Source organism: Peromyscus eremicus, chromosome 1 (assembly GCF_949786415.1).
Source record: "Peromyscus eremicus chromosome 1, PerEre_H2_v1, whole genome shotgun sequence".
NCBI lineage: Eukaryota > Metazoa > Chordata > Mammalia > Rodentia > Cricetidae > Peromyscus > Peromyscus eremicus.
This window is the reverse complement of record NC_081416.1, coordinates 139,845,143-139,856,945: the sequence shown is the minus strand read 5'-3', so window position 1 is coordinate 139,856,945 and position 11,803 is coordinate 139,845,143. Positions and strand designations below refer to the sequence as shown.

At 34.2% G+C, this 11,803-nt stretch overlaps 1 non-coding gene across 1 annotated transcript; it reads right to left on the bottom strand.

Moving 5' to 3' along the window:
* Positions 1 to 10,845: 10,845 nt before the first annotated feature.
* LOC131903243 (small nucleolar RNA SNORD109A) lies at positions 10,846 to 10,909 on the bottom strand. Its single transcript, XR_009377483.1, has one exon. It is a non-coding gene; the product is annotated as a small nucleolar RNA SNORD109A (small nucleolar RNA).
* Positions 10,910 to 11,803: the final 894 nt, after the last annotated feature.

Below are 11,803 nucleotides of genomic sequence, written 5' to 3'. Positions count from 1 at the left end.
CTTCCCTCCCCTACTTCTCTGCCATTCGTGTGTGTGTGTGTGTGTGTGTGTGTGTGTGTGTGTGTGTGTATCTGTGTGCATGTGTGTGAAATCTAGGTTCTAAATAAGAGAGAAATTCTGACGTTTTGTCTTTCTGAGTATGGCTATTTTCACTTAGTATAATTTAAGTGTGGTTCCATTGAAATATTTTCCTGTAAATGTGATCATTTCATTCTTTAGAGATAAATAAAGCTCATTTTTCTGTTAATGTGCTCATAGACATCAAAACTGATTTATACCACCTCCATTTTAAATTGTTTCACTGAAGCCGGGCATTGGTGGCGCACACCTTTAATGCCAGCACTCAGGAGGCAGAGCCAGGTGGATCTTTGTGAGTTTGAGGCCAGCCTGGTCTACAGAGCAAGATCCAGGAAAGGCACAAACTACACAGAGAAACCCTGTCTCAAAAAAAAAAATTGTTTCACTGAGGTGGGTAAGGCCAAAGCACTGGGCCATGCCTTAAGCAAACAAAGAGATGTGACATGTGCAGAGAGCACTCTGGCCAGAGGAAATCTGACCCATAAGCCCCAAACCAAAAGATGATGACATGCAGCCTAGAGCCAACCAAGAAACACCACAGCAGCCAGAAGCAAAGCCTGACAAAAATCCACATATATAAACCTCAGCTCTTTGTTTAATAAAAGAGAGACGGCTTGCAAACCTACAGGAGTCTGTGTCATTGACTCTGCATCTACCCACCCCCTTCCCCTGTGATCAGAGACAGTGAGACCCCAGCTGCAGAGCCAGCAATAGTTTCACAGTGAACAAGGATGGTCTCATACCTCTATTCTGTACTGAATTATATTTCCAAGAGTGGTATTACCATATCACCTGGTAGTTTGTCATTTTTCGTTTTCTTGAGGAACATCTATACAGACTTTCATAGTGGCTGGACTAATTTATATTATTACCAGCTTTGTATAACAGTCCCCCTCACACCCCTCCTCAGCATTTTCTGTTGTTGCTTTTCATGTGTGGGTGTGGGTGTGCATGCACATGTGTACTGGCATATGGAGGCCAGAAGTCAATCTTGGGTGTCTTTCTTCAGGTTCTGTTTACCTGTTGTTTGTTTTGTGGTTATTGTTGCTTTTTTCTTGCTTGTTTTTCTTTGCTTTGAGATAGGGTCTCTCACTGGCCTGGAAATGTAGCTTACACTACTTAGACAGTGAGTTCCAGGGATCCAACCTATCTCAGTCTCTTCAGGAGTGGCATTACAGCATGTGTTACCAGACCTGGCTTCTTTTTATTTAAGTTCTATAGCTGAAATTCAGGTCCTCATGCTTGGAAGACAGAAATTATACTAAAAGAACTATCTCCAGAAGGAGCCCTACCTGTTATCTTAATGATAGCTTTTTCAGTGGAGACAAGATGGAATCCCAATCTTTTGATTTGCATTTCCTAAATGGCTAAAAATACTGATTGTTATTTCATGTATTTATTGGCCCTTTTTTGCTGTTTTACTCATTACTTATGGTTTTGATTTTTAATATTTGCAGCATTTTATATATTCTTGATACTAGTTCCCTTCAAATGTATAAGTGGCAAAAATTTTCTCAAATTTTGTAGGCTGAACCTTGACACTTTAGAAAAAGATTTATTTATTCATTTGTTTATTTTTATGTGTGTGAGCCTTCATGAGAGTATGTGCACCATGTGTGTGCAGGGACCTGGGGGCAGTAGATTGCTTGTAACTGGAGTTAGAGGTAGTGTGGAGCAAAACCAAGCTATTCTGTGTGTACATAATGTGACAACTCACCCATCTTTACAGATTTGACTTTTGTCTCTTTTGCTGTGCAGAAACTTCTTAATTTTATATAATCCTACTTGAAAATTCTTGCCATTATTTTCTGACTTACTTGAGTTCCTTTCAGAAGATTCTTGCCTGTGTCTATACCTTTGAGTGTTTTCCCTGTTAGCAGCTTCAATCCTTCAGGTCTTATGTTAAAGTCTTTTCTTGTTTTGAGTGGGTTTCATGCAGTGTGAGACAGAGCTATCAAGTTTCAATCTTGAACATGTGCATATTAAGTTTCCCAGAACCATTTGTCGAAGATGCTGTTTGTAACCCCTGCACATGATTTTTGAAATTATGTCAAAACCAGTGGCCATAACTGCATGGGCTTATTTCTGTTTTATTTGTTTGTTTGTTTGTTTGTTTTTGGTTTTGATTTGTATATTTAGTTTACATAGTGTATTGGTCTATATTTCAGTTTTTGTGCAAGTATCATGTTGTTTCAACATAATGGCTCTATAGTATGTTTGAAATTCCATACTTTGGCAATTCCAATATTGCTCTTTCTGCTTAGGAGTGCTTAGTGCATAGTCCTTTGTACTTCTGTATGACTTTTAAGATTTAAAATAATTTTTTGAAGAATATTTGGTATTTTGATAGGGATTACATTGAAAATATAAATCACTTTCTGTTACATGGCTATTTTTACAACATTAACTCTACCAATCCATCCTGTAGTGTCTTTGATTTCTTTTGGAAGTGTTTTAAGATTTTCATTGTTGAGCTTACTTACCTTCTTGGTAAGACTTCTTTCTAGCTGTTTTTTTTTTTTTTTTGAGATCCTTGTAAATGGGACCAGTCTCCTATGCAGAATGTTAGTTATCATATAGAAAAGCTGTTGACCTTTGTATTTTGATTTTTATATCCTTCCATTTTGTTAGAAGTGTTTGTCAGATCAAAGTTTGTCTTCCTCTTTGGTGAGAGTTTTAGGGTCCATACTGTCTGCAGTAGAAATGAATTGAATTATTTCATTTAATCTATGCTTTATTTACATTGCTTTATTACCCAGACAAAGAATTCAAACATTATATTGAATAATTATGGAGAGGCAAGATATACTTGTCTCCTAATACTAGAGGAAGTGCTTTCAGTTTTTGTCCCATTGAGTATAATGTTGGCTATAATCTTATATTTGTAGCTTTTATTATAGTAAGCTATGGTCTTCCTATTCTTAGTTTCTTTGGAGTCTTTTTTCATGAAGGGATAATGGAGATTATTCAAAGGCTGTTTTGTATTTATTGCAATTATCATCTAATTTCTGTCCTTAAGCCTTTGTTACATATATGTACATGTTTGTTAACACATACTGATTTGTATATGTTGAACTATCTTTGTATCTCTGGAATGAAGCCAGTTTGATTATGTTACATCAACCTTTAAAATGTACTTTTGGATTTGGTTGATAATTTTATTAATTTTTTTGTATGCATGTTTATCATGGAAATTTGTGTATAGATTTCTTTATTGTCTCCTTATCCAGGCTTTGTATCAATGTAATACTGGCCTCATAAATTATGTTGCTCTTTTTTAACTTTCTATTTTAGGAAATAATTTGGGAAAGATTGATGATAATGCTTCATTAATGATCTGATGGAACTTATCAGCTAATCATTTCATCTCGTCCTGGGCTTATGATGTAGCTCATCTGAAATTTATCTGTTATTTTTGTCTGTCTATTGATGAGACTAGGGTATTGAAGTCACTATATTATTTATTTTATATAGGTTTATCCTCCCCTCAGTGCCTCATACTGTTTGTAGTATGAAATTATATTGCTAACATTTGGTGCAAATATATTTATATAGTCTTGAGGAATTATCTCTTTATTAAAATACATTGACTTTATCTCTTATCTTTGGCTTGAAGTCTATCTTATCAGATATAAATATGGCTACTGCTATATTTTTCATTGTGAGCCTAGCCTTTAATGGCTGAGCCATCTGAGAACATAAACGAATGGGATGGTTGAGCTGGAAAAGGGATGGAGTGGGAGAGCAATGATAGAGGGAGACATCGTGGGGACAGGGAGAAACTGGGTACTAGGGAATTTCCCAGGAATCCATAAGGATGACCCCAGCATAGACTACAAGCAATAGTGGAAAGGGTTACCTGAACTGGCTTATCCCAGTAATCAGATCGGTGAGTACCCTGTCATCATAGAGCCTTTCTCCAGTAACTGATGGAAGCAGATGCAGAGATCCACAGCCAAATACCAGGTCCAGCTCTAGGAGTCCAGTCAAAGAGAGAGAAGAGGGATTCTACAAGTAAGGGGCATCAAAATCATGATGGGGAGATGTACATAGACAACCAAACCAAACTAGTGGGAACTCATGAAATTTAGACCAACACCTGTGGAGCCTCCATGGACTGGGCTAGGTCCTCTGCATAAGAGAAACAGTTGTGTAGCTTGATCTGCTTAAGAGGGCCCCTGGCAGTAGGGTCAGGATACATCCCTGGTGCATGAGATGGCTTTTTGGAGCCCACTACCTATGGTGGGACACACAGCCTTGAGGCCTCTACTGAATATACCAGGCTCTGCTGACAACCCATGGGAGGCCTTACTTTCTTGGAGGAGGGAATGGGGGTGGCTTGAGGGGGGAGGTTGGAGGGGCAGGAGGAGGGAAGAGGGGGAATTGTGATTGGTATGTAAAATAAAAAATTAAGAATAAGTTAAAAATAAGCAAATAAATAAATAAATAATAAATAAATAAAAATAAATGGCTACTGTAAGAAAGAAGACCAACTTTCCATAGTCTCTTTCAAAAGAGAATATATTACCACACTCTTTCCTTGTCTGTAAGTTTTTTTTCTCAGAAATATTTTGATTGTAAATGATCCCTTATATTGTAATGGGTCTATTTTCACTCCATTCTTTCAAATTTATTCCTTTAACATACAGAGTTTTCAGTAGAATTTACTTAAGTTATATGCAAATAATTGTAGCATAGAAATATATATATCATGACTCTTAATGATTGGTGCTTGCAAAGTGATTAGCTAGACATTTATTTTTTATTATAATGTGTCTTTGTGAAGTTTTAATATATTTGGGGATATTTGAATTGTATTATTTTGATGTCCATATTGTGCCACAGATTTGGGGAGGATTTTGTTTTGTTTGTTTTTTTGGTTTTTTGAGACAGGGTTTCTCCATGTAGTTTTGGTGCCTGTTTTTGATCTCACTCTGTAGATCCGGCTGGCCTCAAACTCACAGAGATCAGCCTGGCTCTGCTTCCTGAGTGCTGGGATTAAAGGCATGTGCCACTGCTGCCGAGCCAGATTTGGGAAGTTTTAAGCCATTATGTCTTTAAGCTTTCTGTCTCTTTGTTTCTTTTTCTGTAACTACTATAATCCTTATGTTATTTCTTTTGATGATGCCATGTTAATTCTATAAGCTTTTTATTTATAATTTTCCTCACCTAGTGGATAATTTCAAGTTACCTATTTTTTCCTTTATTTTTATTTTTTGTGAATGGGTGTTTTGCCTTCATTCATGTCTCTACCATACATTAATGGGAGTCCAAGAAGGAAAAGAAAGAAAATAGAGTCTGTCTTGGACTCCCATACTACTTGTATGCAGTACCTACAGAGACCAGGAGAGAGCATCATATCTTATAGATAGCTGTAAGACACCATGTGGATGCTGAGGATTGATCTTGGGTTCTCAGGAAGAGCCAGTCCCTCAAATGACCTACTTTTTAAGTTAAGACTTTCTTCAGCTTCATCAAATCTGCTGTTGTATTATTCAGCTCCTCAGTTTTGGACTTTAAAATTTCTTGTCTCTATTTCTGTTTTATAGAAGAATTCTAATTGTCCATGTAGTTATTTTCAGATTTTGTTATTTTTTTCTCCATACAGCTTGCTGAGCTTTCTTAAGACAATCATTCTTTTTTTTTCTCTAGCAATTTATTTATGGACCTTATCTTATTTGGGATGAATTATTGCAAAGTCATCATATTTGCTGGGTGATTCCTTGTTTCCTTGATATTCCTTTTTTTAAAAAAAAAAAAATTCTTTTACTGCTGTCAATGCATTTGAAGGAGCCCCACCTCCCAGTCTTCAGTAACTAGCTTTGAGAGGGAATTACCTTCACCCCTCAATAGTGCTTAAGCTACTGAAGCTTTGATTTTTTTCAGTTCATAAATTTGCTTCATTTTTTTCCCACAAAGCTGTAAATTTGTATGACTTTTCTTATTCCTCTAATCCTAGATTAATTCAGAAAGCCTTTTGTTACTTTTTCCTTAGGCCATACCCTGAAACTCACATATTTATCTTTCGCCAGAGTCAGACCAATAGGTGATGTGTGCTCCCAAGCTGTTTCCAGAGGTTCTCAGGTTCTTTCTGCTGTTGATAATTTTGTGGGGTGTTGGTAGAAAACTCCTGTATGCTATCATTCTTCAATTGCTCCATAATTATATATGAGACTATCAACATGGAATTTTCATGAAATATTATAAACTAAATAAAAGACAAATGTCACATGCAAAATACATTTATGTTTTATTTTAAATTTACAGATATTATGTTTTCTGTTTTTTTTATTCCTGATGTGGATTTATTTAACTGTCTAGTGTCTTCCTATTTTATATGTTAAAGTTTCCTTAGCACTTTTTCAGGGCTCTATGTATAAAAAAGGGTTTCTCCAAATTTGTGTTTTCTTAGAAATGTATTCATTTCTCAATTTAAGAAGTGTATTTTGGTAGATATTAAATTATTGAATATTTTGTTTCATTACTTTTAATATGTATACATACTGTATATTTTGTATATTATATATAAAATACTTGCTGTTTTACACAGTTTATAAGAATCATGTTTTCAATATTACTCTTACAGTCTTCAGCATTCTGTTTTTATTAGTTATTTGAAATTCACAATGATGCTTTTCTCTTTGGAATTAGATTTTTGTCTTCAAATCTATCTTACTTGGAGCTTCTTGATATTATTATTGGGTACATTAGTGTTTTCCTTCATATTTGGGAAGCTTTGAGCTATCATTCTTCAATTTTTCCCCTTTCTCTATTTTCCTTCTTGGACTCCCATTAATGTGTACATTGGTACAAGTGTGGTTTTCTATGGTTCTCTTCTGTTCAATTCATTTTTCTCCATTATTAGCTTCCCCCCTTGATATCTGGACTAGATAATCTTAATTGGAACATCTTCAAGTTAGTGGATTTCTTGTCTGCTAAAAATCCATTCTTGAGGGTCCTTTATGTCATATATATTTTAATTTTTTCAGCGTTGGATGGAAGCATTACCCACTTATTTTATTTCTAAACTGAGGAATTTTTATGTAGTTCTTTTTTATTATCCATGTCTTAATAACAGTCTATATTTGTTGAAGCATCAGCTTCATACTTTACTAAAATCTTTACTGATGTTTTTCTTTAGTTCTTTGGATATATTTTTAAAAGTTGACTTAATGTCTAGTAAGTCCAGTACCTTTCTTTCCTTTGGAATACTTTCTGTTGATTTCTTTTTCTGTGCATGTGCCATAATTTACTATTTCTTTGTATACTTTTTTAATTTTCTTAGAAACTGAACATTATATATGCAAATAGGTTTTCTCCATTCATATAGTTTGTTTTTGTTGCTAATCTGTTCTTTTTCATGATTTTTCTGTATAAAATTTGTATATTGTAATGTGTGGATAATGAGTTATCTTTGCAGCTTTGAGCACATATAATGATTAGGTAAAAATTTCGCTAAGTAACCAATATGTCACTCACTCTTTACTAAGGGACTTTCTCTATGTGTATTTTGTTTCACATGTGGTATTCAGGTAGCTCAAAATTCTTTCTTAGCCTTAACCTACTGCTTGTGATAATTAAGAAGTAAGCATCTAGGAACTTCAAGTATTTCCTATGCTACCATACATTCTGCACATTCATGTGGACTTCATATAAAAAGCAGTGTGTTATTGTTTTCCAAAGAACTCTTTGAATATGACACAAAATGTATCTTTATCATCCATTGTTTTTACATTTTCATTATTTTGTTGTGTTTTTATTCCAGTTACCGTTAGTTATTTAACCTTATATGGTAGTCAATAATTGCTATTAATTCTTTATGCTTAACACTGGTATGGGAATCTACTCATAGAAAAGTCTCTGCATCAGCCCAAATAACTAAAAATTTCATGGGCTATTGTAGCATGAATCTTAAAAGGTCTTATTAATGAAAACAAACCTGGGAGCCACATACTGGGATCAACGCTGGAAGATCACCTCACCAATTCCTCAGCTGATCCTGTTTCCTTAGACTGGAAGCCTCTTCAGTCCTCATCCAGAATGAATCTCAGCTGAACTGTTGCTCAAAAGCCTAAAAGTTTAACCAGGCTATAATTCCTTGTCCTCACACCTGAAATACCTTTCTGCCTCCTGCCATTACTTCCTGGGATTAAAGTGTGAGTCACCATGCTTGGCTATTTCCAACGTGGCCTTGAACCCACAGAGATCCAGGCAGATCTCTGCTTCTGGAATGTTAGGATTAAAGTCTGTGTGCTACCACTGCCTAACCTCTATGTTTAATATTGTGGCTGTTCTGTTCTCTGACCCCAGATAAGTTTATTGGAGTGCACAATTTTTCGGGGAACACAATACCACCGCAAGCTATATTTTTTCTAGAGAACTTATTAGCAGATCCAAATAGTTATTCTGTTTTTCTTACTGAGAATCAGAAGGTTTTCTTGCATAAATATTCTTTGGAAATGTGTAAGTCTTTGGTTACTTTCCAAAAATATAAATATTAATTTTGACTTTTGTTTGAAACACTATCACTTTGTTGTCAAGCTGGTCTTCAAACCAACATTTTCCTGCTTTGTAGCTTCCTGAATGCTAAGATCACATGTATGTGCCTATGCCTGGCTAATTTTGAGTATTTATGTAAACACAGATTTTATAGATAAGTACATTTAAAATGTTTTCACCTTGAATTTCTAGTGATTTGCAAATACAGATTTATTTTTAAATGTTCAACCAAACTTGATTCTGTGCTTAATTTGATTTAATCATGAAACATGGTTATAAATTGTTAGATTTTATTTCTAAAAATTTGAACACAGACATACATGCTCATAAAAAAATATTTTTGTATAGGCTCATTTTAAATGTAGGTTTTTTTCTATGAAGATACTGCTTTTCAAGTATGTTAAATTTGGAATTATTCCCTTCTTCTATATCTTCTGGAAGATCATATGGAATTCAGGTTTTAAAGTTCAGTGTAATCTATATTTCCTTGCAAGAATATTTTTAATAAAAATTATTTTTTTGATAAAACACTATTTTAGTTATCTACTTACTGACTTAATTTTTATATTTGCATCTTTCAAGTGAAAATTTTTACTCCATCTAAATTGCTGGGTTTATGGGCTCTTTCCAAATCTTCTCCCCATCCCTACATACCCAACTTTGTTTTTTCTCAAAAAAAAAACCCTAAAAATCTAATACAACAACAAACTTCCCCAAATGAAAAAAACACAAAATTTGTAATACCCCAAAAGAAAAAAACACCGTGACCAAGTAAAAACACACAAACTATAACAAAAACAAACAAACAAACAAACAAAAAACCAAACCATGGAGCCTATTATATTTTGACTAGCTACTCCTGAACAAAAGATCTGACCTTGAGTGGTTTATATACCCAATGTCCCTTCATTGGAGAAAGCTGATTTTCCCACTCTCAGAAGGTATAAATGACAGTCCAGTTATTAACCTTTACCCCAGGGACTAGGTTTTCGTTAATTCTTTCTGCATTCTTTAATGGGTTACTTTTAATTTAATTTAATTTAACTCATTCTCATTCTCTCTCCCTCTATATATGTATGCATGCATGTATGTATGTATATTTATGTGTAAATATATAATGTATAAGTATATATTTGATTACTTTCTGTTCTCTTTATGAATGTGCTCTTTCTCTTATTCTGTGTTATATCATTCTTAAGTTTCTTATACTGGAGTATAAAGCCATTCATTTGAAATAATGCCATTTATTAAAGGCTTCTAATTATTTGTAGCATAAGAATTTCAGTTCTATAAAAATCTTCCCAGCAGGGCAGTGGTCGTACACTTGGGAGGCTGAGCCAGGCGGATCTCTGTGAGTTTGAGGCTGGCCTGGGCTGCAGAGTGACTTCTAGGACAGGCGCAAAGCTACACAGAAAAACCCTGTCTCGAAAAACAAAAACAAAAACACAAAAAAATTTTCCCAAGCCAGTTTAGCTACATTTGAATTTGAAGATATTAATTTTTATATGTATTTAGTTTGAAATGCTTCTCAGTTTCTCTTTTTATGTCTTCTTTGTCCAGTAAATTGCTTAGAAGTTTTCATTTTTTTCAAATATTTTGGAGATTATCAATAAATATTTTCCTGCTTCTAATTTCAATCTATTGTGGAATTAAATCAACATGTTTTATATGAATTGTACTCATTCTAAATGTATCAACTAATTATATTACTATCTTATCACTTATAATGACAAAGGAATCTGCTGATTTCTATTCCTCAACATGATGTTACCACTTCTACCTGACAGAGAAATAAATGGCAAAGGAAAAAAGCAAACAAATCAATTTAGAAAATAATAAACAGCAATTACAATAAACTAACACAATTGTCTTTAGATATTACTTGTGTCTATTCTCATCGAACTTTCTCAACATTACTGAGTTACATGCCCCTTTATAACAGTTTGGTCACATTTTATTTTTGTAATAGAGATATGTATATTTCTCTAATCTAATCAAATATATGTGTGTATTTTTAATGGCTTTGTAATCAAGTATTCACTCAAGTCCTTTGATTCAATCAATATTAAACTATTCACAGTAGTTAAAATATCAAACTTCTCTTTAATGTGAAACCTTAAGGCTAAAGTCTCCCCAGAAAAATCATTTTGACAATACGATTTATTGAGGAAATAAAGAAAAGTGTTATGTAGGAATATTGTGAGTAAAGAGGTCGTCACATTGAGATAATTCTTGAAATTTCTTTTTTGCTACCAAAGGAATTTTACCTGTTCTCTGATTGACATCTTAAAATACTTCACAGTCCTCAGATGATTGTGCTCATCATTGATCTTGGTAAGACTGTTCCTGACAAGTTAGGCTTTTTATATAACTGGATTACTTTCTGACATAGCTGTTGTCTAGATTCTCAAGATGCTTTATTCTTCACCTTTAGCTTACTAAAGCTAGCAGTATGTTGACTTAATCAACTTTAGCAGAACACTATAGCAGAACAATAGTAGGAGAACAAGAGTTTGGGAGATGGCAGCTTGACACTTAGAAAAATTAAAAGGAATAAATATTGCTGCAAGGTTAAACTTTCAGCATGTATCACTGAGATGACTAGAACAAAAGGCCATGAACACTAAAACATCCAATACAAACCTGCTTTTACCAATTCTATCTCTTCTCAGTACCCAAGAAGTTATTTCCATGTTGGAAAAACAATATTACTGCCATATTCACATCTATGGACTGTATTACCAGAAGCAACTCAAGACAATATCCAGTATTTCCAGTTTATCAAAAATTAGCTAATTTCTCTCAATAAAGGAGTCACATGAATGATTTCTTGTCATGTGTGTTTTTCCAATTTTCTATCCAAATCAAGGTCATTAAACTTCCACCTGCATCTCTGTTCTAGCAGGCCTACTTTTGTCATTTCCCTCATTCTCCTCACCATCGTCAAGACCGTAGGTATATAAATAATGCATTACCACCCATTCAAGATGGCTCCAAATTGTCTTTGATTTATGTTCATACAAACTATATATTTAGGAAGGAGTGATGAAATGCTAGTGAAATATTACATATTTAGGGATTTGAAACTGTCTTGTTTGCTGGAAATTCTTATGTGTTTGCTCCAGATCTGGGAAACTACAATTATAGCAACACCTAAGAAACACACTGACAGCTTGATATTGTTGCTTCTCTCATGCACACATATACATACACACACACACACTCA